This window comes from Crocuta crocuta, unplaced genomic scaffold (genome assembly GCF_008692635.1).
Source record: "Crocuta crocuta isolate KB4526 unplaced genomic scaffold, BGI_CrCroc_1.0 scaffold279, whole genome shotgun sequence".
NCBI classification, from domain to species: domain Eukaryota; kingdom Metazoa; phylum Chordata; class Mammalia; order Carnivora; family Hyaenidae; genus Crocuta; species Crocuta crocuta.
This window is the reverse complement of record NW_027551570.1, coordinates 4,844,562-4,872,332: the sequence shown is the minus strand read 5'-3', so window position 1 is coordinate 4,872,332 and position 27,771 is coordinate 4,844,562. Positions and strand designations below refer to the sequence as shown.

Below are 27,771 nucleotides of genomic sequence, written 5' to 3'. Positions count from 1 at the left end.
AAATAAAACCTCTACAACCACATCTAGGCTAGTGTTTGAGCAAACAGCAGCACACCATAGTCCATGCAAAATGGCATGTAAAATTAACCATTACCACGATGGTCATGGAATACTATCATCTCATAAAGGAAGGGAGGTCATTAGGTAAGCATTTCCCCCTCAAGAGATGGTGGGAAGAGGGGGAGAGAGAAGAGTGTTGTCCTTATTTATGGGACTTTTTAATTTTTAGNTTGGTACCAGCCAGAGTCCCAGAGCCCTGGTCTTCTGTTGGGACCCATATTTTTAGGTGGAAGCACCTTAAGGGTAGAATCAGTATTTGTTCATTTTGGTAGCCCCATAGTATCTGGCACTGAGTTTCCTACATAATGGACACTATTCATTTGAAAAGTATTGAAGTCTTCCAAATTCAAGGCACTGTGCTAGGTATTGGAATAGCCATNATCTAGAAAATCCTAGAACATAGTCCTGTAAGTGCTCCTTCCTTGGCTGGCATTCATGGTCCCCGTGATTGTCTCAGCTTAACCTTCCAGCCTTNCTGAGTCTGAAGGCTGGAAACTCAGGCAGATTTTCTGTGCTGCCTTCTGGCAGCTTAACCTTCCAGCCTCAGCTCTCACCACGCTGCTCCCATAGCCCGCCCTCAGGTTGCGCCAGTCCAGCCTCTCTCCACAGTTCCCCTGACAGCAGCTCCACTCTTTGTCTGATGTTCCTTCCACCTGAAATATCCTGTCTTGCCAGTCCCTTCCATTTTTCCTCGTTCAGCTCCACTGTCTAGTAGATGAGGAGTTCGGGTGCTCCCCCTGGGCCCCATGCTCACTGTCTGCACCACAGCCCTTTCATGACCTCTCTTATGATACTGTGTGTATGTTTTCACCTCTGTGGTGAGAGCCTCTGGAGGCAGGGTCTGGGTCTCATTCTGTATTGTACCCCTGCTCGGTAACTTGCACTTTGCAGGTGTTAATGAAGTGGGACCCCAATGGCCTCCAGCAGTCCTTGAATGTTTGATATGTGCGTCAGGAGTCTATTCAGCCACCACATTGTTATTTTGAGCTGATTACCCAGTTTCTGGACAATCTCAGACTTCCTATTTGTATTTGGAATGTAGTCAGAGGACAGAAGTAAAAATGGCGATCCTTTCTCCTTGTTTATTGTTGATAAGAGGATAGTTAACCAAAAAAAGACAAGTCATTTGAAGGTTTTAAATGAATGGCTACAAGAAAGATTAAAAATATTTGTGACTTGTTTATCAGTGGGCCTCATTTTCATCAGTGCTCACAGAGCAGTTACTGATGCTTTGCTCTGGGGGCCAGTGACGGCAATCTGGCACTTCATTTTTCTTATTATTGCAGTTAGGTGCCAATAAGAACACTTAGTCCAGTAACATGAGAGAAGGAGAGACAAGGGGAAAAGGTATGAAAGGTGTAGAGAGAGAGTGGGCAGGAGCCACCAACAGTTCAGTGAATTTGGGGGCAGCCTGGATATCACCACTCCAAGGGAAAAGAATATTCTAACTGGAGAAGTACTGACGGGCACAATGTTGTTGGGGACATAAGGATGTAAGGACACTCTTACAAGCTCATTAGCTTTCTCGCCGTAGAAGCATTGGCAAGCTCAGATGCCAGACGACGTTATGTCAGTGTACCAAGCCCAGAATCCTAGCAACAATTTTAGAGGTTGGAAACTTACTGAAAATGACTCTTTTCACATTAGGAAGTTTTGTTGGCAGAGAGGAAGCCAGATCTTGCCCTATGCCAAAGCGTAGGAAAACTCGTGTGTTAGCTTTGGCTGTTCTGTTAGAACTTCTGGTTGATGCTTGCCCAGAGAGAATTGTCAAGAAAAGACAATTGTGGATTGGTGAGGTCTTTATCTTTGGAATGTTTACTAATTGCCTTGTTTACTTTTGGGTAGTATGTCTCTGGACCATCGTGAACCCAAATTGGAATCTCCGAATTTGACTAGTATTTCAAAATCACCTGACGATGTGACTTACGCATTATAGGGACACAAGCCATGTTTATTGTGTGATTTAAAGCCCGCTAAGTATAAAGCATGAACTCTTATAGATGGATATGTTCTCTCCCTCCCAGAGGGTTCTACAAATGTAAATTCTATTGGCTATGTGGTTTAATTTTTGAAAAAATACAATTTATCAAACCACTCTTAACTACAATTTGTCATAATTTGTATGGGCTGGAAATGGGTTTATTTTAATAATGTAATATTGGTAATATGCTGATTAAGCAGCAAAAATTTTTTAAAAAGCACATTTTTCCCCAGTTTACTTTTCATTTTTTAAAATGTTTACTTAATTTTGAGAGAGAGAGAGAGAGAGAGAGAGACAGCACATTCAGGGGAGGAGCAGTAAATGAAGGAGACACAGAATCAGAAGCAAGCTCTGGACTCTGAGCTGTCAAAACAGAGCCCAATGCAGGGCTCAGACCCACAAGCCATGAGATCGTGACCTGCGCCAAAGTCGGATGCTTAACCATACTTTCCATTTTAATGCAAGCAAATATTTTATCAGTTAGATTTTTACAAATAATAACCTACTTTAAAGTTTTCTATTGAAGATTTGGAAAAAGAAAGTCAATAGTAATCTCATGACTAAAATTGTGATTGTCTTCTTTTTCATCATCTATGAGAAAGAGTAGTTTAAATAGTAGTGGGGCATCATATGGAGTTTGAAATGGTATTGAAGGTGTCTGCTATTTGGGTTATTTGGTTCAAGTGTAGGTAACATCTTCTGAAAGACTGATTTTTGTACATCACATCCAGTGACTGTACTTGAAGGTCATTTAATTGTTTACTTTCACTTCTTTGGGTTTCTCTTTCCTAAATAGAAAAGCAATTGCTACCTACTTGATTCCACAGTGCTCTTTATACAAGAACACTGTTCATGTGATGAACTGCATCTTGAATTTAGTTTCTGGAAGAATCTCAGCAAGGACTTTTGCTTGCTTAATTTTGTTGGACAGTAAAAGATGTGTAATCCTGCGTACTATCATTTTTAACTTTTCTGTCACAACAATTTCGTATCTAACTACAGCAGTTTGTTCACCTCAGGTAAGTGACATCTTATCTTAAAGCTTAGATGTTCTATTTTCTTCACCCCAAATTATTCTCTTTTATATTATGCTATAACCATATGTCACTTCAGATTGTTTATAAGTAGGCAGGATACACATTTCTAAAAATATGTTTCTAGTTAATACTTCCATCCCTATGGAAGTGGTGGAAGGAGGGAACATCTGAGGCAGAGAATGTGTTTGCTTCATGTCCAAAAAGCCCAGAGTACATTAGAAATGTTCATGGTGGGGCACCTGGGTGTCTCAATCGCTTCAGCATGCTGACTTTTGTTCAGGTCATGATCTCATGGTCCTTGGGTTCCAGCCCCATATCGGGCTCTGTGCTGACAGTGTGGAGCCTGATTGGGACTCTCTCCTTCTCCCTCTCTCTCTGCCTCTTCCCCACTTGCACTTTCTCTCTCTGTCAAAAATAAGTGAATAAACTTAAAAAAAAAAAAATTCCATGGCACCTGGGAGGCACTCCATAAAACACGGACAAACTGATATATTTTCCACCAAACTGTAAAATTAAGACCTGTTCCTCACTGTGCCTTTTTCCTTCATCCAGACTCTGTCCTTTTTATCATTGTACCAATTTATATAGACTTTTGCACATTTTGAGGAGCTATTATTTATCTGCCTGAGATTTCCGTGAAAGCTTCTGAGCCACAGCATTTGCATGGCCTGCCATCTCCTTTTTCTTTTCCCACTCTGGGGTATGTACATTTTGGGTGGAAGTGGTGGTGTTTATCATCATCATTGCAGCTGTTGGCACCTACTACATTTATCAAAACCCAGGAACGTGGCCCAAAGCCAAGACAGAAAGTCACACTTCGGGGCAGAGGGTTGTCCAGCCATTTTAAATTGAAAAGCAAGCGTTAGAGGTTGTCCAGACCTGCCTGGTTTAATTTAGTGTTCAGTGTCTAGCAATTGTGTCTTCATTTCCCCCTTGACTTGTGAGCCCCTCGGTGCAGGGGGAAACAGCTGCATGTTTTCTTACCAGGAAAAAAGTAATAATAATAAAAAGAAGAAAGCCAGAGTGAAGGTTTCTAAAAATGTAATCTCTTCTTCCCTACTTAATGACCAAAAAAAATTACTTTGCCCATAAGTATATTTTTATTTTTACATAGCTGTGTTCCCCACCCGTATCTGCATTTCTTTATTCTCTGCAAATGCTAACCTGTTCATCTAACCTTAGTGGATCTTTGCTTGGAGCTACTTTTCCATGGCAGTGGCATTGTTTTATGTCTTTAAAATTTTCATATTAACTTAAAAATGATCTAAAGTATATCTTAAAAACATTTTGGGGGACAAAAAAATCCCTCCAGGTCTCATCCCTCCTACATAGCTATTTTTGCTAGTGCATTTTGGCTTCTAGTTGTACACACATCTCACACAGCTGTTGTGAAGGGATGTGTGTTGTTTGGGATTGGACTTGTCACGATCCAACCAGAGTCTCTAATCCAGCTCTCCTTTGGATTTATAAAATGCCCAACCAAGTTCATGTGTCTGTGGTCTGTGGCCATGGTTCAGAACAGAGCTGAGTGACTTCTGTGGGAATAATATGGCCCACATGGGAGAAGGGCTTCAAGTGCCTTCAGAGCCACGCTCTAACCAAATGATGAGGCCAGAATTGCCCACCACAGACTAATGCATTTATAATGCTAGTGACGACTAATTTAAACTGAGATAATTTTACCAGGGACAGAGACATTCTAATTATACAGACTTTTTCTACTATATCCAGAAAAGCATTCTAAGACATGTAAGATCTCATTTGAGCGAATTTTATTCCTTCGTATATCTAAGGCTTCCATTGCATTTTGGAGTCACATTTTCAAATGTAATGATTTTCTACCTCATCGTAGGTCAGACGCAAACTACATTTTTCCGTATATTGTAATGGCAGTCAAAATATGAAAACTATTTATTTTCAGCGATTTAGGTAAATTGTTGTTTACAGCCAAGACAGGAAATGGTATAATTCTAGTTTCTGCCAAAAGCCATGTTATTATGTCTTCATACTTAAATGTGGGGAGGGTATTTCTTTTCTAATATTGCAAAGCTTAAATAATAAGGCCCATTGGCAGGTATTAATAATTGTTTTTAAAAGTAATGAATTACATAACAGAGCTAATTTGATTTTTAAGATTATGATTTGTTCAAGAAGAAATAAATGGTTAATAATTCTAAGAATAAAGCTAACCTACCATTAGCTATTTTCACTGGTTCTTCCTTTCTATTCCACCTGCTGATTTTGCTTAGTAGATTTATAATTGGTTGTGAAGGTTTGGAATGTTGGGAAAATAAGCTTTATTAAATTATTTCCCTGGTTCTTTGATTATAAGACTTCCTGTGTGGGCAGGAGTGTTAAAGTTTGTTGTTTTTATGTGATCTTTCCAGGGTTCCCTACTTTGGGTAATCTATTTATCTTCTTATCTCCATAAATTAGAAATAAGAGTAATGATCATTCGTAATTGTCATGGAAAGTCAGAAAAAAGGGAGGGTCAGCACTAGGGAAAAGAAGAGCTATGATTTAAAGGTCATGACTTAGGAATCACACCCATACTGGGGCACCTGGATGGCTCAGTTGGTTAAGCAGCCGACTTTGGCCCTGGTCATGATCTCACGGTTCGTGGGTTCGAGCCCTGCGTCAGGCTCTGTGCTGACAGCTTAGAGCCTGGACCCTGCTTCAGATTCTGTGTCTCCCTCTCTCTCTGCCCCTCCTCAACTCATACTCCATCTCTCTCTCTCTCAAAAATAAATAAATATTAAAAAAAAAAAGAATCAGACCCATGCCTAGAAATTTCAGATATAAAAGAAGCTAAGATTGTCTGATCTCAAGAAGCATAAGTGCAAGAGGGTTCATTATTGATCTTTGGATGTAGGATTGTATCATTTGCAAAGAGATGATTTCATGGAATTCCTTCAATTACTTCTTTCCTTCAGTAAAGGGTGTAGTAACATGACCTCTGTGTGTTTTAGTTATTTTAAGGCTTAGGGGTTCCTAAGCTCTGACTAAACATTTTGGCTGGGAATGGTGGCCCCTCTCCAGGTACCCATAATTCCCTGGGCATGCTTCCGTATCACACCCTTTTGAAATTGTTATTTCTGCCATTTCCACTATACTTTAGACTGTTTTAGTACTTCCACAGTACCTGGCTCATAATGCTTAATAATTCTTTATTGAATTGAAACTAAACTAAAAGCCAAATTAAAAAGCATAAAAATGGTCTTTCTCATGCCTGAAGTTAGTAATGTACTTGATGAGTATAGAGTATAATATTCCATTTTTACACACATTCAAACATTGAAGGGTGGAGGTGAGGGAGAGTTTGGCTTATGATTCTAATTCAGTATCATTTTTAGTTTATTTCCTTTGGGAACTGAGAGTCTTGTGGCTATGCCTGTGCTTAATTTGTGTACTCCATGTGCTTTTGTCTGCACAGGGGAATATACGGAAAGGATTAAGGGTTGTCACTTCTCAGTGCTTGAGCACTGCCAAGAGGAGTGATGATAGCTATTCTGCCATGGAATAATTGGAAAGACACCTTTATCTTTATAGTCATTTAATGCTGAGTGTGGACGCACAGGTGGGCTGCAGTCACACTTAGTAAGAGCAGATGGGGGTTAAGCATGAAAGGGTGTTTGCTTGTTTCCAGTGGCAATTTCTAAGAGCTTTGTGAGAGGGACAAAGGTGGTCATCAGCACTGAGGGTCATTCTTAATATACCTGGCAGCCCTGTGGAGAGACCAAGAGGAGTAGAACCAAACAATGAGGTGATCCCTGGAACCATGATGTCACGAGCTGTCCATGAGTCTGAGCGACCTTGGAGGTATTGATAGGAGTGGTTAGTGGAGTCAAGGCATAGGGAATTCTAATCTGTAAGAGGGAGATCTTGTCCAACTAGCAAAAACAGTGAGAAGGAACTGTAGGAAGCAACCAGCCAGATATTTGCCAAACAGAGGACTTTAATGGCCCTATAAGTCAAAAGAGAAGCCATGAGAAATGATGTTGGGCTATTCGTAGGTTCATCATTGTGGACAACTTTCCTAGCCTCCCTGAGTAATTGGGCTTCTTTGTAGAAGGTAGAAGATAATAATACCTGCATCTTGGAGTGGTTGTTGGGTTTACGTGAGGCAATGCATGCGATTCCCCTAGCACTGGGGCCCACATGCTGCAGCTGCTTATTACTATGTTAGTTCCTTCCTGACTCTGCAGTTCTTCTGGTGTGAATCACCCCACCAATGGAAGGGCCAAACCCTAGAGGTTCTTTAGCTTCCATGGTGGCCATGGTAGAACTGGTTTTAAAGCTCTAATGGAGGAAAAGCAAATGATCACCTAACAATTGGCTCAAAACAGGTCAGTTGTCAGAAACTCAGGAAAGAGGAATCAAGCTGGTGACAGACTCTCAGGTTACCAAGAACCCCAGTGACACACAACTCCTGAATAGTTGATATACCAGTACATGGTTCAGATTTACAGTTCATCTATCTTTGCTTTAAAAACAGAGTGTCTGTGTAGTACAGAAAGCTGTGTGTTTTGAAAGGGAATGAGAGGAGGGAGTCTGACATGAAGGGGGTCTCTGAGTGCCAGATTCTTTCTCTTTTCTTCATCTCTGATTTCATTTGATTCTCACAACATCCCTGTGGAATAAGTTCTTTTCCTTTTGCCATGTGAAAACCCTGAGGCTGACAGAGGACAAATCTAGTGGCCCATGGTCATCAGCTACTGGCAGGGGGCGGGTCCGAATTTGGACCCCGTCTGTCAGGTGTTACTGCCAGTGCTCTTCCCCCCTCCCACCTTTGCTGAAATTTAGGAAGACCGCCAGGCAGGAGAGGTTTCAAAGACATGCACAGGAGCCTGTGCACTGCGAGCGCCTGAAAGGCCCTGGCTGCCTTCTGCTCGGCAAACCCAGGGCCTGGCAACATCTGGCACATGGCAGGCTCATGGTAAATATTTACTGAGTGAATGAAAGCCACAAGTTAAGGTAGAAAACTAATTATTTCAGCAAGTAGCAGGTTGTCAGCAATATGAAATTTGTCATCAACATTATTGAGTTACTGAAAAATATGTGACATTTATTAACACAGGCTCTGCTCAAGTGGCTCTACAGCAATTTAAAGATCTGTGTTTAAAAATTGGATAATATGTGAAAAACTGACACAAAATAAAATTCGAAAGATGTCAACAATCTTTTAAATGACTAGAGAGGCACATGCTGCTTCTTGAGAAGAGTAAGCTGATAAGCCTAAAAATATCTTTTAAAAATGAATGATACAGGGGTGCCTGCGTGGCTCAGTCAGTTGGGTGTCCGACTTCAGCTCAGGTCATGATCTCACAGCTCATGAGTTTGAGACCTGCGTCAGGCTCTGTGGTGACAGCTCAGAGCCTGGAGCCTGCTTCAGATTCTGTGTCTCCCTCTCTCTCTGCCCCTCCCCCACTTGCTGTGTGTGTGTGTGTGTGTGTGTGTGTGTGTGTGTGTCTGTCTGTCTGTCTGTCTGTCTCTCAAAAATAAATTTAAAAAGATGAATGATACAAATTTTGATTCGTGTATTCTCCACTTCCTTTCCTCTAAAGTGTAAATATTCCAAGATTGCCAGTATAGAGGTTTTTAAAAGCACTATTAATTTTTATAAAAAGATAGCACAAACAACTCTCAATCAGATTGAAAATTAAAAGTAATTTAAGAAGCAAATAGAGTGTGCCAGTTCTTGACCAAATAAATGAAGCTGTTAGCTGTCTGTTTTGTGAAAATTTTGATGATGGAAGTGTAAAAGGCTAGTTGGACACTGGTATTTTATGAGTAACCACAGAACCATGAATCTGTTAAGGCTGGGATCTGGTGGAATTTCTACTAGGTTGACTAAGTCAAGTTTCAGTTAAATGAGGACTTTTCTCTACGGGTAAAAAGTAACCACCACGGCCATGAAGCTTCTTCTCAGCACAAGTTGGTTGGATCACCTCAGTTCCCAATTCCCTGGCAGGTAGGAGTTATAACACAGAGCCAGGCACATAGAGATGCCTTTTCTTTTGAATCCATTTGACTGTGAAGGGTATTTAGAAATAGCAAACACAGTCCTGTCATGGTAAAGGAGAAGCTTTTTTTGGGGGGTCTCTCCTTTGAAGTAGGTGCCGTTAGTGCTAGTTGACTTTGCTTTAGATGTTCATTTCACAGTCTTAGTGAAGATACACCAAATATTTGCAATTTCGTGCAACTTTTGCTGAGGCTTACCCATTCGCTTCTTTTGAGGGAAATGGGATGCCTGTTGAGTTTTGTGGAGAAGCTGTCACAGACGAGTGGCTGAAGTCAGGTAGTCTTTCCGTGGATAGCGACACCAGTAGTCAAAGGGGATTTGACATAGCAATTTCTGTACCACAGGTGGAAAGGAGCTACCTTTGTAACCTGGCTGTGTCTGTATTATATTTCTATACAGTGTGATTTTGTGGCTTTAGGGAAGTACAAGTTATGTTTTAAGTGGTTATCCTAACAGAGCAATTTGATTTGCTTGTATCAGCTAGGTGAAAGATAACTGTAGTCTGCATTTATTAACCCTAAAATCTTTCAAGTCAAATATGCTTTTTTAAAAAAAAGATATTTGTCATTTCCATAAATTACCTGATTTGAATATTAGTTCTTAATGCTTTTTCAAGTTGTGTCTGTATCCAAGCATACATGACAGTGTCTTACATAATACTGGGCCTATGAAGTCATTTAAGTAGTATTTGAGGATTCATTGAGGTTGCTATGGAGATCTGATTGGGGCCATTTTTTATTTCACTCTTCCCCCCCCCCCACTTTTTTTATTCTTTTTTGGAGGATAGTTAACTTTTCTTTCTCTTATATATATTAATGTGGCTTTTGGGGTGATATTAGGGTGAGTGAACATTGGTGGGATTTTTTAGCAATGATGTTCATTTGTAATGTTTTAAAGTATAAGACCAACAAAATGTTATTTCTTCCAGGAGATTTATACTGAGCTTGCTTATGTTATGAGTGACAGCCCTTCTTTCCAGCCATTCATTCTCTAGACCAATGATGAAATTTGCTGAGTGCTTGCTTTGGGCGAAGCGCTACACTAGAAATGTCAGCAGGAATTTGGAATTAAAATATGATAGGTCCCTATCCTTAAGTAGCTTGTTGCCTAGACCTACACTGTGGTACTTAGCCCTGCACCCGTGTAGTTATTGAGCCCTGCACTGCAGTCAGTCCGAATTGACATGTGCTATGAATGTACGCTGTGCTGGGCTTCAGGGATTTAGTATGAAAAGAGAAGGCAAAGTGTCTTCATAATTTTTATACTGATTATGTGTTGAAATGATAGTATTTTGGGTTAAATAAAATAAACTATTAAAGCTCATTTCATCTGTTTCTTTTTATATTCTTTAAGGCAATTAGAAAATTTTAAATTACATGTGTGACTCATACTTTTTTGGACACCCCTGTTCTAGATAGTCTCTACTTTCTTCTGGTGCTATCACCAAGGGAAAGTATCCACCTCCCAAAGATAACTCAGTGTTTTCTCCATAAATGCTCATGTTTATAACTACAACAAACAAAAGCAAAGGCTAACAGTATAGGAAATCAGAGTATTACGGCTTTTTATTAGCCATTTAACCCATTATTATGTAAACACAGGTCTAGGTAGTACAGTTTGCTTCTGTCACACATAGTATGATATGAAAAATAGAGAAGCCAGGGTTCCCAGGTGCTTAGAATAGAAATGAAAAAAAGGGAAGAAGCAGCAGTGGGAAGGAGAGCCATCCTTCCCACGTGTAGTGATGACTGCTTGACATGTGTGAAGATGTCCAGGGAAGCATACATCTGAGGCTGCTGCTTATCTGGGAATGATACAGGCAGAAGAGAAAGCTCTGATCAAACCCTTGTAAAATGCTCGTCATGGGAGAGAATGATGGTAATGCCAATAAGATAGTAGTGATAAGATCAACAACATTGACTACATTTGACATTTACCGAGGGTGTCAAGAACTTCAGTAGGCATTTCTACATTATTTAATTTCTACATTGTTTAATACTGAACAGCAATCCTAGGAAGCAGGCAGTGTTATCTAGTCCACATTGCAAAAGCAGCAGGCCAGGGTTAGTTACACGGGAAGTGGCAGTGCGGGTGCCAGCCCCAGTCCATGGTGGCCAGGTACCAGGTACCTGTGGAAGCCATGGACACCATGGCCAACGAACTTCCCTTTCTTTATGAGGACAAGGTGCTTGTCAGCTCCCAGTGAGCTCTTAGAAGGCAGCTCTGTGTAATAAAAAAAAAATTGTTTTTGTTTATTTTTGAGAGAGAGGAAGAGAGACAGAGTGTGATCAGGGGAGGGTGAAGAGAGGGAGACACAGAATGCAAAGGAGGCTCCAGGCTCTGAACTGCCAGCACAGAGCCCAGTGCTGGGCTCAAACTCACCAGCTGTGAAATCATGACCTGAGCTGAAGTTGGATGCTCAATTCACTGAGCCTCCCAGGCACCCCAGCTCTGTGTAATTTTTAACCATTTAGATCTGTGAGATTAATTCAGGAGTTGATATCAAGTAAACTCCTTTTTCTCTGTCCAGCAATCCCAGCAAATGAGACTTGAAGGCTAGTAATGTAAAAGTCTTGCTCAAGTCAACCTACACAGTGCTTTCACATTTAGTATCTCACCCGTGCCTTACCAAGCCCTCTATAGTAATAAGGGAAAGTAATTACTTTCCTCATGTAATGAAATTGGTTACTGAAGTTTCAAGAGGTTTATAGACCTTCCAAGGCCGCACAGCCAGTCATGGGGGATCTGGAAGAACTCAGCCCTGGCTGGCAGAGTGGTCCAGCCAGGGCAGTGGGAGGGACCTGGGTTTACACTTAACAGCTACAACTCTGCGCACTGAATCACTCAGGGTCCAACCGGAAAAAAACAGCATTTTCCTTGAGAAGTTAATCTAGGGAATTGTTACAGATGCTGGAAGAACCACAAAGCCAAACGGAGGATTGGCGAAGCCACCCAGAGATTAGCAACAGCAGAAAACCATCCCTCCATGCAGGTTGGAGAGATGGAGCAGATTGGTCCCTGAGCCCAGGAACCACGGGGACCTCGGAGGGGATGCACCTTCTGCCAGCCTCTCCCCTGCAGAGAGAGGAAAATGGAAACCCACCCAGCTTCACCCTTCCTCCTGCCCAGGGTCTAGTTCTCTGCCAGAGCCTCATGGAAGTAACACGGTGGACATCAGGGCTGACTTGGGATCTGAGGAAATCTGCCCCGAGGGCCGGCTTTCTCACCATGCAGAGTAGAACAGGGTTGCAGAAAGAACCAATAGAAGCCTGGGCAAACTATTTAACCCCTGAAATGGGGGCGATAGGCCCTGCCTCAGAGTTGAGCATTCACAGAAATCATGTTTATAAAGTGCTTGTGCATAACAGCAACTCAACAAAGACTGGCCCCACCTCCGCTGTCCACAGAACACCTGTGGGTAAGGTGGACCGTAGTTAACATGTGGCCTAAAATGCATAGGTATGTGGCACGCGACGATGGTTGAGATCCTGACTGTCTCCCTGAGCTCTGCAAGCCACCGTGGATTATTCTAAGTCACTCTCTACACGTCATTCTTTTCATTCTTTTTGGAATTTTCTCCTTTCACAATTAATTCGTAAAGAAAATTCATTATATTATCTACATCAAGGACACTTCCCATTTTGTCCAGAGGTAAGGGGCCCAAGGGCGAGTAGGACTGCCTACAGGAAGCTGATATAGCCCACGTAGAAGGTTGATTTTCCCATTTTTCAAAGCCCCATCTTATTCTGTATATGTGCTGCCGAAGCGAGCACAGCCCCATCTTATTCTGAAAAGCCCTCAGTCTCAAGCTTTAGTCTTATTAAATTAAAAACTGCTCTACAGTAATGCTTTTAGAAGCACAACTAAATTACTTGAAAAACAAATTTCATAATTGGAATAAACATGGTTCAGCTAAAATTCCTCTTTCCAGAGGATAAAATGTGTTTTTTGTATTGCCGTTATAATTTTCAGTAAACCCAAGTGAGTCTTGTATCATATTGGCTTGGGGGTGGGGGGAATTCATCAAATAAGATTAAAAGATAAACTTTTTGCTAGTCCAGTTTTTAGATGCATTTCTTAAATGCCATGAACCACAGACTCAACCAAGCAACTTTGCAAAGGGTTTCTGAACTTGGAGAGTTGAATTATGAGGTGGCCGGGATAGAGTCCTGGATTGTCAATGGTCACACATAACGAAGTTGATGATGTTATATGTGTGTAATACATTCGTGTTTTGATTTACAATGAGAGCTATAATACATACACACATTTTGGAGGGGAAGGGGGCATGACTTGATCTCTAGAAGAACTGATTTGTGATCAATTAGAATGGCCCAACCATCAGTCCCTTTACCCTACCTCACACCTCACTTCCTTGCTTGGCTTTGAGAACTCGCACCCTGCCTTCAGTGTCCCCTTCTAACAACTGTATCCCCTTGTGAAGGGCTCGCTGCCATTGTCTGCCTTCTGCAGTGCTTACTCATGCCTCTGTTAATCACCTCCAGAGGATCATAACCCCCATTTGTATATTGCTTCTCCTTTTGTGGGCTACACAGGCAATGCTGTGTGATTTGCAGGAAGGCCAGACTATGGAAGAGGCAGGAATTGATAATTCAGGGGGATCTGAATTGCAACGTCCAAGGGTAAGTGGTGAGCCCAAGCCGGTGCCTGCAGGGCTGTACCTCGTGGGAGTCCTGGGAGAACAGAACTCTGTGCAGCTAAGGGTGCTCCTAGCAAGGTCAGTGTAGATCAAAGGGGAGCTGGGCAAGGACTCAGTTCTAGCCAGGCAAGTGAGAGATTGGGCTTCATAGGGGCCAAGGGTAGGGAGAAATGTAGCAACTTCAGGAAGTAAGGAAGAAGCAGCTATAAGGACTAGGTCATGGTGCCCAAAGGTACACATGGCTGGCTGTCCACTGGTTCAAGGCAGCAAGACTGAGCCACACCCCACAAACACTAAGAGGTAGGTTCTTGGCCTGGTTAGGAGGGGCTCTCACACTGCACAGGGTGAGGTGTGCAAGTTGAAAGTCCAGACAGACCAAACAGCCAGCCTGCCTGCCTTCCAGTCGGCATGGGAACATCTGTTAGCTAAGATTGGACTTTGGTTCTACCTGAATCTGCAGTGCCTGGCACTTGGTAGGGACTTGACGTATTAGTATTAAGGTCACTTTCAAGTAGTGTGACTATGTTTCAGTTTGCCCAGGACAGTCTGTGTTTTTGTGGCATATTTATTAATAATTCCCACTTTGATTCCCAGAACTGTCCCAGTTCAGATGTCACTCTACCTTAGGGGAATAAAATCCACTAACTCCTGGCGGTCTGTGGGTGCTGGGGGCCCGTGTCTTCACCTTCCTGGTGGAGGCTTCTGTTGGGGCCACTGCTCCACTCCCCAGTGCTCTCTGCCTGAGAGTCTTCCCTGCAAGAAGCTGGGGCCTTAGCGAGTCAGTGCAGTTGCATAATGGACCGAAGGTCAGCTTCAGCACTTTCAGAAATTCAAGCACTATTTAGAAGTGGTAGTGGAGAGAGGTGCGTGGGTGGCTCAGTCTGTTAAGTGTTTGACTCTTGGTTTCAGCTCAGGTTATGATCTCAGGGTCTGTGGGATCAAGCCCCCTACTGGGCTTGGATTCTGTCTCTCTGCTCCTCCACCACTCATACCCACTCTCTCTCTCTCTCTCTCAAAATTTAAAAAAAAGAAGGAGAAGGGGGAGGGCGAGGGGAAGGGAAAGGAGAGTGGCAGTGGGCATAGCAGTCTGATTTCTGGAGTAAGGACAGCATCCTGTTTATCATTAGTAGTAAGGGCTTTTGATCATTGGTTTGCAAGTAGACTTGGAATTAGTCCTTGTTGCTACTCTTGGATAACTTTAATGAAATAAATGGTATTTTAAGTTTACATTATATGTTTGATACTCTTTTTCAAAATGTTTTATTTATTTTTGAGAGAGAGAGAGACAGTATGAGCAGGGGAGGGTCAGAGAGAGAGGGAGACACAGAATCCGAAGACAGGCTTCAGGCTCTGAGCTGTCAGCACAGAGGCCACTGCAGGGCTGGAACCCATGAACCGTGGGATCATGACCTGAGTTGAAACCAGATGCTCAACCGACTGAGCCACCCAAGCGCCCCACATTTGATGCTCTGATTTCTCTTTAGATCACATCAATCTTTCACATTTTACATTATACCGTTGACCCTTGAACCACAGGGGGTGTGCCACTGACGCCCCTACACAGTGGAAAACCCACATGTAACTTGACTCCCCCAAAATTTGATAGCCTACTCTTGACCTTACCAATAACATAAGCAGTCAATTAACAAATATTTTGTATAACTTTTATACACTGTATTCTTAACAGTAAAGGAAGCTAGAGAAAAGGAAATGTTATTAAGAAAATCAGAAGGAAGAGAAATACATTTTCAGAAGGAAGAGAAATACATTTATAATACTGCCCTGTAAAAAAAAACAAAAAACTCCCTGTGTAAGTGGACCTGCCCAGTTCAAACCTGTGTTGTGCAAAGGTCTGCTGTCATACCTTTTTAGAATAGCTAAGCTTGCCTTGTAAATGCCTATATTTCATTTTCACACCAGAATCCTGAAACATATTAATGAAAAGCCTTTCTAGTTCCAGCTCTCAAAACCAAGATTTATGGTATGTGCTTTGTAAGATTGCCTGAGCGTCCCGATTTTATGTTCTATACAAAATAGTGTAGAGACCCCTATTAACAGTGTGCTCTGTGTTGTATTGTTTAAGATGTGAGCCAGGGGCAGGAAGCTGTATTTGGAATGAGTTTTGTACCTGCTGCGTGGAACCACTTGGTTTCTCTCAGTAGCCAAATCTCCTAGCAGTGAGGGCTGGAAATGGGGATATCGGATCTCACTGAAGCAGTTGAATTGCTTTGGTTACTGGCCGCATAGACCATTTAAGATGCATTAATGATGAGATTTTACTGGTTTTTAAAATGGCTTTTCATTTCAGTTTGATGAGCTAATTAATCTGGAAGGGACTTGTGGTTTTAAAAGGGTATACACACGATGATTCAGGAAAATGGCAGAACCGGACCTTCTATGGTCCAAATTGGCACTGCTCTGCTTTGCAAATGCTCTCGGCTAATCGCTCAAGTCTTAACGGATTCCTGCCAGCTAGGCATTGGCATTTTTATTGATTTCTTAACCCAAGTGTGGCTTTTAATAAAAAAAAAAAGAAGTCTTACTGTGGGCATGATATAAAGTGTAAGTATGCCATTGCTGTATATCAAGTAGATGCAAAAATTGTGAGGGCATATCTGTGCCATTTCAGCAGATGTTTGTGCTAGAAAATCTTTTGTTTGCATATACCACCTCTAAGGAGAAAAGCAGTGGGTTTGGAATTGACTTTAAGAATGTTCAATAATTTAAAAAAATTTAACAATGTGTACTATATAACATTTTTAGATAATTGTAACTGTTTACAAGTTATTTTAGAAGTTTGCAAGTTTCTGTCTGGTGTTTGAAATAGTAATCTTCCATTTCATTCATTCAAGGGGGTTGATAAACTGTATAACAGGTAAAGATGATATATCCTTGAGCTCAGGTTTATTAGACTATTAAGGGAGAAATAAAATAAATGCCTACATAAATGGGCTGTTGATTCTAAAGTTGTGAAACAAATGAGGCCTTTTTCATTTGTTGACCTTTCAAAACAGGTGGTGAGTTATATTTGCACACACAGGAAAAAAATGCGTATGATATCAAATCTTTGTACATATTTGTATTTTCTTCTGTCTGTGGCATGGGAGCAAACACTCCCAAGCTTGGGAGGCCTTCTCAGAGGAGTTGCTGGCTCACATCCAGCCTTCTCGGTGGGCTTCCCCACCCCCTGCTCCCAGGCCCCATGAGCGGCTTCAAACCTTATAGGCTCTTTCCTGTCTCTTGTCTTTGCATATGTTGTCCCTCTGATTAGTCTTCCCTTCCTTTTCATTTTCCATCAGGATCCAGCTCAGAAGTCACCCCTTGGGGAAAGCTAATGACAGTCTCCTCTCCTTTTGCTTTCCCAGAGGCCTTTGCTCCTTCAGAGACATGTTCCCTTTCTCCTGTGTCATTAATTTCCCTTCTTCACTAGGTGAATCCCTTCAGCCTAGAAAACTGCTCTGTGGTATCCAGTCTGAATAAACTGTCACTCCCTCTAACTGCCTTCTTCGTGTAGTTAACCATGTTCATGTCTTTATTCCTCACTTTTCTTTCAGTTCCCAGGCCCCTAAACTATCCCTTAGTCTTCCCATCTTATTAGACATCGCCGTTGTGTACCATTTTGCCGAGTCAGGAACAGCCAGCAGCTGTCTCAGATTCTTCTGTTTTTCTCACATACTGCCTCCAGTCCATTAGCCAGTGTCATCAGCTCTGTCACTGACATTGTCATGAAGCCATCCACCTCTGTGTGTGTGTGTGTGTGTCACCACTGTAGCTCCAGCTACCATCGTCCCACATGTGGGATGCTGTGGTTGTCTCTCTGCTTTTACCCCATCCTCATCCACTCTCCACCTGGCCCTGTTTTAAAAGGACAAATCAGACCACAACACTCTTCTTTAAGGAGTTGTCCTTGGAATGAAATCCAGTGGCTTCCTGTAAGATTCTGTAGCCTCTAGCATCTGCCTCTCTGTGGTTTCATCCCCTTCCAGTCTTACCTGGCTAACTACACATCAGCCACATTGGTCTCCTTTGTGCACTGAAGTACTCAAGTTCACATGGGCCTCAGGGTCTTATACTAGTCATTCCTTCTTCCTGGAAGGCAGAGTGAAATGAGTAGTAGAAGGCAGATGCACCAGGAACCGGGAGTGAGGATATTTGAGGGGTCTGTCCAGAAGCTGTCTGGATGAAGAGCAGGAAGAAAGGGGAGCCGCAGAGCACCACCCTCAGCTAGGATCAGCTCTGTGAGATAGAAAAGTCCTGCAAGGTTTTCATGGCTGAGAGCTGCACAGCGGGGGCGGGGCCTCCAGAGCCCACTGGACCTTAGCACTGAACTTGGGGCTCCTGGTTTGGAGCAGCAGTTGCCAAGTTGGTAAGCCTGGAAGAAAATATTTGAACTTCAGTTTAATTTTGCGAATGTTTTCTAGCATACACAATCTGTTAGTAGCAAGCACGTGTATTTAATAAACAAACATATCTTACAGGCATGCTCTATAATAAGAGCATGTGCCCAGTATATAAAAAGCACTATTAAAAAAGTAAGTGCTTTAAAATTGTTCTGAAAGTCTCCCAACACAGAAGGGCCCAAAAGCAGATGATTTCACCAGTGAATTTATCTACCAAGCATTTAAAGAAGAATTAACATACCCTTCCTTTGCATTTCTGTGGTTTCAGTTGTAATGTCTCCTCTCCCATTTCTGATTTTATTTGAATTCTCTCTCTCTTTAGCTACAGGTTTATTCTGTTTATCTTTTTAAAAAGCCAACTCCTGGTTTCATTGATCTTTCCCATTGTCTCATTAGTCTCTATTTCATTTCTTTCTCCTCTGATCTTTGCTGTTTCCTTCCTTTGACTAACTTTTGGCTTAGTTCTTTTTTCTGGTTCTCTGAGGTGTAAACTTAAGTTTTTTATTTGAGATTTTTCTCGTTTCTTAATGTAGGTAGTTATTGCTGTGATTTCCCTCATAAACTACTTTCGCTGCACCCGTATATTTTGGTATGTTGTGTTTCCATTTTCATTTGTCACAGGTTTTTTTCTTTTGTTTTTTTTTTCCATCTTTGACCCACTGGTGTTCAGTAGCAGTTTATTTTATCTCCGCATACTTGAGAATTTCCAGTTTTCTTCGTGTGATTGATTTCTAGTTTCATACTAGGGTGGTCAGAAAAGATACTTGATGTGATGATGTCAGTATTCATAAATTCTTAAGACTTATTTTGTGATCTAACATATGATCTAGCCTGGAGAATGTTCCTTCTGTGTTTGAGAAGAATGTGTACTCTGTTGCCTTTGGATGGAATCTGGTCTTACATGTCATTTAAGACCAGCATTTCTTCATTGATTTTCTTTCTGCATGATCTATCCATTGATGAAAGTGGGGTTTTAAGGTCTCCTCTTATTATTGTATTGCTGTGTATTTCTCCGTTTAGGTCTGCTAGTATTTGGTTTATATATTTAGGCATGCCTATGTCAGATGCATTAGTATTTACAAATGCTAATCCTCTTGTTGAGTTGACGCCTTTATCATTGAGATTACCAGTTCATCAAAAGGGGTTACTATTCTGACTGCCAGCATTGATCCAGCCAAGGGCTAGCCTATTCCCTCAAAAAGTTCATTTTCCGATTGAGGAGATAAGGCTAACCCACATGAGCAATTAGAGAACTGAATAAGACTATAATTAAGTGTTAAATAATAGGGTAGAGACTCTAAATACTGTATGAGTTTGGAGAAGAGACGGCATTGAGGGCTGGGCGAGTACAGCCTCATGAATGGCTCAGAACTTAAAAGAATATTTTGGAGAAAGTGAAATTTCCCTTTTATATGATTCCTTATTTTGTTTTTTTTTGTTTGTTTTTCTGATCTAATTGCTCACATACACTAATTTCATATGTAAATAAAACATTGGATTAAAAAAAGCCCCAAGAAGAAGTTTGTTTTTCCTATAAATAAGATAGGAAATAGTAAACAAGATGATAGCATAGTAAATTACCTGTGAAGCAGTTTTCCTTTTCAAATTTAATTCAAAATAATTGTGGAAAAGCTGAAATTTCTGACTGGAAGAGCTACTGCTTTTCCTTCGCTGTGGTGGGTGTGGCCCAGGGCAGAAGCTCTGCTTACCTATGGGTCTCTGCAAGGCTTTCCTTCTTTCTTTCTTTTTTTTATTTTTTAAGAGTTTATTTTTACATAATCTCTACACCCATCATGGGGCTTGAACTCACAACCCCGAGATTGAGTCACATGCTGTATTGACTGAGCTAGCCAGGAAAGCCCCTGAAGCTTTCCTTCTGAATCCTGACTATCCCTGGATGTCCATCATCTCCCCTTGATGCAAGTAATGATAGATTTGAGGATAAGAAGTGAGGAAAATAAGTTCTTCCCCCTATGCTATCATGAAATAATGAAGAACCAGCATAATTTAGGTGGAAAATTGTGATTGAGCAGTTATGCCTAGAATCAATTGTATTTGCAGCTAAGATTACATATTATGTGATTCAACTTGCATAGCTTTTAAAATTCAGTATGATTTACCAAACAGTTACTAACAATTAAAGTTATGTAACCACATCTGGAAATAGCTTTGTAGTATGGGAAGTCAGCAGGCTGTATAGTGTGCTGAATAAGGAATTACTATATACACAGTTGGGAAACATTGACAATTTTCACACCAAAGTGGGCCACTTAAGTACCATTACTATAGATCATAAATTAAAATTTATTAGCATCAGTATTTTCACTGGAATGTAAAGTAGCGCTTGTATAGTTCATAGGAGCTCAGTGCTCACCGTTAAGTTTTTCATTACTAGAGAAAACCGATGAATGTTATTGCAGTTTGCATTGGACACAGCTGTACATTATGGTTTGTAAATTTACTTTTAGTAAGTATTTCAGTGGTACTGAAAGTGTTTCACCAAAAGAGTGTTGTCATGGGGCGCCTGGGCGGTCAGTTGGTTGGACATCTGGCTTTGGCTGAGGTCATTATCTCACGGTTTATGGGTTCAAGCCTGCATTAGGATGTGTGCTGACAGCTCAGAGCCTGGACCCTGCTTCAGATTCTGTATCTCCCTCTCTTTCTGCCCTCCCCCGCCTCTCAAAAATAAAATAAAAATTTTAAAAATTAAAAAAAGAGTATTGTCATGAAAATATCGTATTCCATTGTGGTCCTCTGATTTCATAATTAAAGGCCCTATTCTTTTTAGAGCAGGTGTAACCCATTATATCAAATGATGTGGAAGCTTTAACCTGACCTTGAAAACTTCATTTTACAGGAATTAGAAACATGGTTTCTTTGCATGGAGTTATTTGGAACACTGTAGGAAATAATATGGGAGTATGAGGTAGAAGAAATCATCTGACTAATTCTTATCAGAAAGTGCTTTGAGTGAAGTCATTTGATTAGCTTTTAGACAAAAATATTATGGGGATCATTGCTTCAGACTTTTTATATGTGACTACTTATATATGAGTTAAATTAGAATTCTCGCTAAATTGATGGGATTTTAAATTAACAAAGGAAAAATAAATAAAATTAGCAAAAGACTTTGAGAAATGGTTTATTTGTGCCCTATAGATGTTGTGGTGTAGCCTGTTGAAGCTATTCTCAGAGGCACCTGGCTACCTTTGACAGTTTCCCAGTATATCTTGGGTATCACATTCACTGGGTTGTGCTCAAAAGTCGTACAGTAGTGTTAACTGGTAGTCTTAGTTAAATAAGACCCAGAAGGAAAATGTTCTCATCCTGTTCTTCTGGAATGGGACTTTCAACAAATTCTAAGTGATTAGAGTATTGCAATTATACATTTATGATAATCTTTCTTTTTCTTTTCCTTTTTATTTCATGAGAAAATAATTTCAGCCTGAAATGTATTTATTGAGCAGCAATAAAGAAGGTATAAACCTTCAAGCAGCATTTAGAGCTGCTTTCCAGCTATGAACTCATTTATCATTATAAGAACCCTTATTAAGTGGATACTATAAATAACACATGGAGGACACCGGTGTTGTTTAAATCTCTATTGTACAGTGGGGAACAGAGGCAGAGGGAATATGCAATGGTAGCTCATATCTTGTGACTCATAGTATTTCTGTGATTAATTCCTAAACTATAAAGTTTACAAACTGTTGGATTATTTTGTTCTACCTTAGAATAAAGAAAACCGTTTCACAGCTATGAATAAGAACTCTATGATTGATTGACTTTGCTGTTTTTATTAGTAAAATTCTGTTACTTCTATCCATAAATTATGTAGTTTACTTTAGCTTTCTTGTCTCTCAGTTTGTCATTTCTCTTTTGGACAGCCTTAAAATTTCCTTGACAACCCTAAAAAACACATATCCTTTGCCTTTAACATTTAAGGTTGATGTTCATTTTTAGAAAATGATCATCTTTTTCTTTCCCTTTGGAAGCTTATGTTAATAAGGGCCATGATTCTCAGCCTCTGGAGAGGAAGAGGGATGGGTTTGCATATCACTTTGAGAATCCAATCACAGTCTTTTGGGGCCTCTGAAACCCACTTGTGACCCTTCAGATACTTACCTATAGCTTAGGGACACCTTTGTTGGTTGAAGCACAGGAAAATTTAGGGACTACAGTCCTTTAAAAGGGAATAACTTTTGAAAAATATTCATTACATGTAGTAAATTTGCAAACTGGGTCAAGTAGATGCCCTGTGGTTAGATGTAAGTGGATCACCTGTAATCCATCTGAATCATAATTCTTATGCATATTCCTCTATATATAACTTATTTCTTTTTCTTTTTGTATTTGTTTTTTAGCACCTTGACTGTGACCTGTCTTGAGTCGGGGGTGATGTGGTGTGTGTGTGTGTGTGTGTGTGTGTCCTGTAATTTAGATTGAATGCTAGGCATCATGTTTAATAAAGACTGAGGTAAATAATACTTATGCTTAGAAATAAACATGTCTCTTCATCTTCTAGGGCTTTAGTTTTGGGGAAGTTAAGCCAATCTAGTCCATAATTGAGCTGGTTTTGTATTTTGAGGTGCTATTGTTACCTTCAGTGAACCACTGACTTTACATTTCTATACCAGTGGGCCACCATAACCTTGTGTTTGGGTGGGGGCTTGGGTCCCAGAGGGTTTACTCATTGTTCCTGCTCTGCCCTCAGCTTTCATCTACATATTCCTGTGTGAGAAAGGGCTCTCTCTCTATGTTCTTCCCCCTCCTCCATGGTACACTGCCTACTACTCAGTGCTGGACTTCTGGGGAAGTCAGGGGGAGTTGCTGGTCCTCTTGGTCTAGTTTCAGTACTAGGCAGCCCTCTGCTCCTAGGCATCAGGGCTAGGCCCTTATCAGCATTCCTGCCCTGCTCCCCAGAGAAGAGAGTATCTGTGCTGAGTTTGTGCAGGAGACAGTTTTCTGCCCCTCTCCTGGTGGTAGTCAGTAGGGTTCTGCTTTTATTGTTGCAGGCTCCTGAGCCCAAGAGATTCTTCTACCCTTTGGGGCAGTAGATCTTTTCCTGGTTGTAGAGATAGATGGATTTTGCTTCTGCCCTTCCCTCAGTGGACCTAGGAGAAAGAGGACATGCTGCTCTTCCCTCAAGGACTTAATTAAGGCTTTTGCTTCAATATAGGACAGTAGTTGGGGAAACAGGCAGAGTTTTAATTGCTCTTCTGCCCAATGCCTGTGCCCTGGAGAGGGGTTCTCTCTCCTTCTCTTCCCCCCTGTCTTTTTCAGGAGCACCCATGAAGAAGGCTTAAAAATGAGTACAGACTCACCCTGTGTCTGGGGCTCCTGGTTACTCTAAACTGATATACTAGCCCACCCTTGGCCTTTATGAATTTTAGCAAACCTCTTACATGCCTCCATGGTGGCCTCTTGCTGTCAAACATGAAACAGTTTCTATGTCTTTTCTCTTCTTGGAATGGCTTGTCACTCTTTGGAATTCAGTTCTAAACTTGTTTGTTTTGTGACCACAGTTCTCTGATGAATAGAAGAAAAATTATGATTTTACAGGTAGTCTGGCTTTTTCTCATTATGGTGGGAGTAACATTCTTTCTTGGCTTTGGCTTTCCACATTTTAAGCTATCATCTTTTTTTGAAAAAAAAAAAAAAAGTTTGTTTTTGAGAGAGAGACAGAGCACGAGTGGAGGAGAGGCAGAGAGAGGGAGACACAGAATCCGAAGCAGGCTCCAGGCTCAGAAATGTCAGCACAGAGGCCAATGTGGGGCTCGAACTCATGAACTGCAAGATTATGATATGAACCAAAGTCGGATGCTGAACCGACTTAGCCACCTGGGTGACCCTCTAAGCTATCAGCTTCACTGTACTTACTCACTGGTGAGTCACAGTCATCAGTGGCTCCCAAGCCATTAGCCAATCTGTGCCCTCATAGATTCCTTGCCAAAGTTGGGTCAGGGTGAATTCTTGTAATACAGCAGAGGGCATTATGGGAGAGGGGACACATTAGGAGAGGAATCCATGAGCCAAGCAGCTTTCTGTTATTTGCAGTAAGAAGACTTCCATGTGAGTGGGAAGCAACATTTGACCATACCTAGCTTTTCTTTCATTCCTTTCAATTCATCTGATTGTACAAAATGACCTTCAAAGTGACCGACTTTGCTCTAGATCCTTTTTTTTTTTCCTTCCTTTTTTCTCATCTTGGAGAGCACATCAAAGTTTTAACAATGAATGAAAAACCTTGCAAGGTAACTCTGATGTGCCCAGCATGACTTATTCCTTCAATTCAGGGTTATTGTTACTGAGCTTAAGAAAGGCCAGGCCTTGCTGTGCTCCTTGAAGGGGCCTCAAGTTGTTTCTGGGGGTGTTTTGTTTTCTTTTTTTAAGGATAGAAATTTCTTCAACCTGGTGTTTCTTAACTCTCTTTAATCCTAGGCCCCCTTCAATCAACATAAAGATCTCAGGTCTTTCTTTAATGTTATTCGTAAGTGAAATTAAATAACTTGACTCAAACCAGAAGGACAAACAGCTACTTTGTTTCCACACTGCATCCCCTTCCTCATTCTGTTATGTCCTGCCCCCACCCCACACTGGCATCACTGCCTTTATGTAGAATTCAGCATTTCAGGATTGATATAGAGATGGGTTTTTTCGAAGCTGATTTTCCTCCAGACTGAGTATTTTTCTCACGTTCCTTCTCTTGGTGTTAATAAGTGCTGATAGTAGAAATGTGCCAATGGACCAAATCTGCATCCGCTTTTTACTACTCAGAAGCTTTAGATGGTGAGTACTTATAAGAGCCATCTCTGACACATCGTTTATGCACTTTTTAAAAGTATTTTGAGGCATCTCCAACTCAGCAGAAATTTGTGTTTTTTCCTCTGGTTTTAGGTGATTAGAGCATGCAAGTTATATGCATTTTGTTTTCTTTAGGTAAAAAGACTATATGTGTAGCACATATGGTTTGATCACTTTTCACTGTTAAATTTAACTAACATTAAAAGACAACATAGCAAACAGATTCTAGCTTGGATATTAAATAGCTGCTTCGCTTAAGCAGGTATAACTGACCCTTGAACATCGTGGATTTGAATGTGTGGGTCCCCTTGCACATGGACTTTTTGTTGATAAGTACAGTCAGCCCTGTAAATGTATTTTCTGTTCCTGACGTTTGCTTAATAACATTTTCTCTGGCTTACTATGTTGTAAGAATACAGTATCTAATACATATAGCATGCAAAATATGTATTAATCGACTATTTATGTTATGGATAAGGCTTCTGGTCAGCAGCAGGCTATGAGCAGTTAAGTTTTTGGGGTATCAAAAGTTACACATGGATTTTTCAACTGTGTGGGGGGTTGGCACCCCTAACCCTCACATTGTTCAAGAGTGCACTGTACTTGATCATTGCTGGGCTGAAAAGTGAAAGCCAAGTAGAAATGAAGAGGTGTGGGATAAAGATTTGGGGACTTGGGCGAGGTGGGGGCCTGGATCTTCTGCTATTGAACCTCACTTGTCCTTCCCTCCCACACAAGAGGCCTGTCCTTCTCTTTCCTTACTCTTGGCCAGGGGGGATTGGCCTGCCTTCACGTTGTTTCCAGCCAGTGATTCTGGTCTACCCAGTGGTGAGGGCAGGCTTACACACCTGTTCTTCTTTTTGGTCTCTGAGCAAGCACATGCCTCTTTCCGTTTCCTAAGAGCTTCATCTGTTAGGGAGGAAGGAGGCTTTAGAGAGGTGTGCTCTAGAGAGGACAGGATGGTTCTGGGCAACAGCAAATAGAGGGGGAAGAAGAGCAGGAAAGTCTCTGGTAAGGGAAGTCCTTGCTGTCGTTACTTTCATCAGCCTGTGTTTGGGTGACCGTCACGTCACGTTCATGTGTCTGCAGTGGATGATCAGAACTCACCAGCCAAAACCTGGCTGGCTTGTGAAAAGCAAGGCAATATTTTTAAAGCCTTATGTATGGTGTTTAACTTCCTTCCTATTCCACACATGATGGTGTGTGAGCATATAAGAACATTATAAAAGTGCTTTGCACTTTGGCTTTTTCTTCTTAATAGCAAAGAAACCTATGAATTTGAAATGTATCAATTGTAATAAATTAGAAAGTGGTAGTCAAATATTAATCAACATGTTATAGCTGACAGAACAAAAGATTACAATGTTGAGGAAATGCTATATATATTTTTAATGGATTAATGGATAAGCACCTCCATTTATCTTTGTGGCTTCTTTTTACTAATGGCATCTTAGAGATATAATTTAAAAGACTATAAAATTCCCATACTTAATTAGAATGTTGTTTTTACTGAAGTAACAAGTGTGTTTTTGAAGGTAAAGACAACCTGCATTCTGAAAAATCGGAAATTCATACATTTGTTTCATGCCCTTCTGCATGGCTGATTACAAATTTAATTTCATGCCAACTCGCTTGAATAGATAGAATGCAGTTTACGCTTTAGGATTTGGAACAACTCTGATACAATGCATCTTATGGATACAGTAGCCACAGGCTTTGTGTCTTTAGCACTTTATTGTTCTGAGGATTCAGTTGCAAAGAAATGCTCTGCCTTGTGGCTTTTATGTTTTATCTTGGCATTTGGATCACAAAAGCCTCTATGGTTCATTTTGGAACTTTGAGTAAAATGGTACCCATATGATTTAAAGTTTATGTTTAATTACTTTCTGCAAATTGCTTTTGTAAGTATAGGTAGTCAAAAAGTAAGAGTGGTTTTAAATTTCAGATGCAGAGAATAGCATAATCACTTTCTAAAATGTAGAAATTTTACTCAAAATAGATTCTTTCTAGGGCAGGAAAGTTAGAATTGCCTTTGTATAATATTTTTCACGTTCTTTTCTTTATTGCCATGAAAGTTATATTGTCTCAACCTCCATGTCTATTCCCTATGTATGAATATAATGACTTACTGAAAATTTATATAAAATTTCATGTACCTCCTGAAAGACAATAGCATGTTTTAGGTTAAAATTGTGAAAACCGTGAAAGATGCTTTGAGGTCATTTGTGCATGTAAAGGAAATACTAAAGATGTCTGCACAGGGGAAGAACTTAAATTACACACATAGGTGTGGCATCAGCATCTTAAGGTGGGCATCTGTTACACTGCAGGAAAGTTGAGGGGTGTGTCGTTGGTGATGCAGACTTCTTTAGAAACAGATGCTTCCCCAAGTTTTTCACCTGATAGTGTTAATAACCTGTTGAAATTGGAAGTACCTAGGTGACCTTGTTCTGAGCACTAGCCTGGTTGGTGCCTGCTCACAGGCTTTAATAAATCCAGCTCTAAAACTTAGAAGCACCCTCAGCTATAACCTAGGCCTTTGACCCAGACTCAATACCACCACAACAGTAAAACCATACCAGTCTGAAGTCTTTAGAACCGTGACTACTCTGATAGACTCTGGAGCCAGGAATTTCTGCTGGGATTTCAGTGTCTGCTCACTTAACACACAGTTTAGTGATTAGTACTTAGCTCTTTCTGGTCTTTTGGCATCTGTAGTTTCCAGAAATAGCCCAGACATCTTAGTGTGTCCCAGTGGTCAGGAAGTGGTTAATGTGCATCGCCATCAACCAGAGTGTTACCTACAA

At 40.9% G+C, this 27,771-nt stretch overlaps 1 protein-coding gene across 1 annotated transcript in view; it reads left to right on the top strand.

Annotated features, from left to right (window-relative positions):
• The window catches only part of PLCL2 (phospholipase C like 2), a 185,154-nt gene that overhangs the window by 84,613 nt on the left and 72,770 nt on the right, over positions 1-27,771 (top strand). The window lies entirely within an intron of this gene.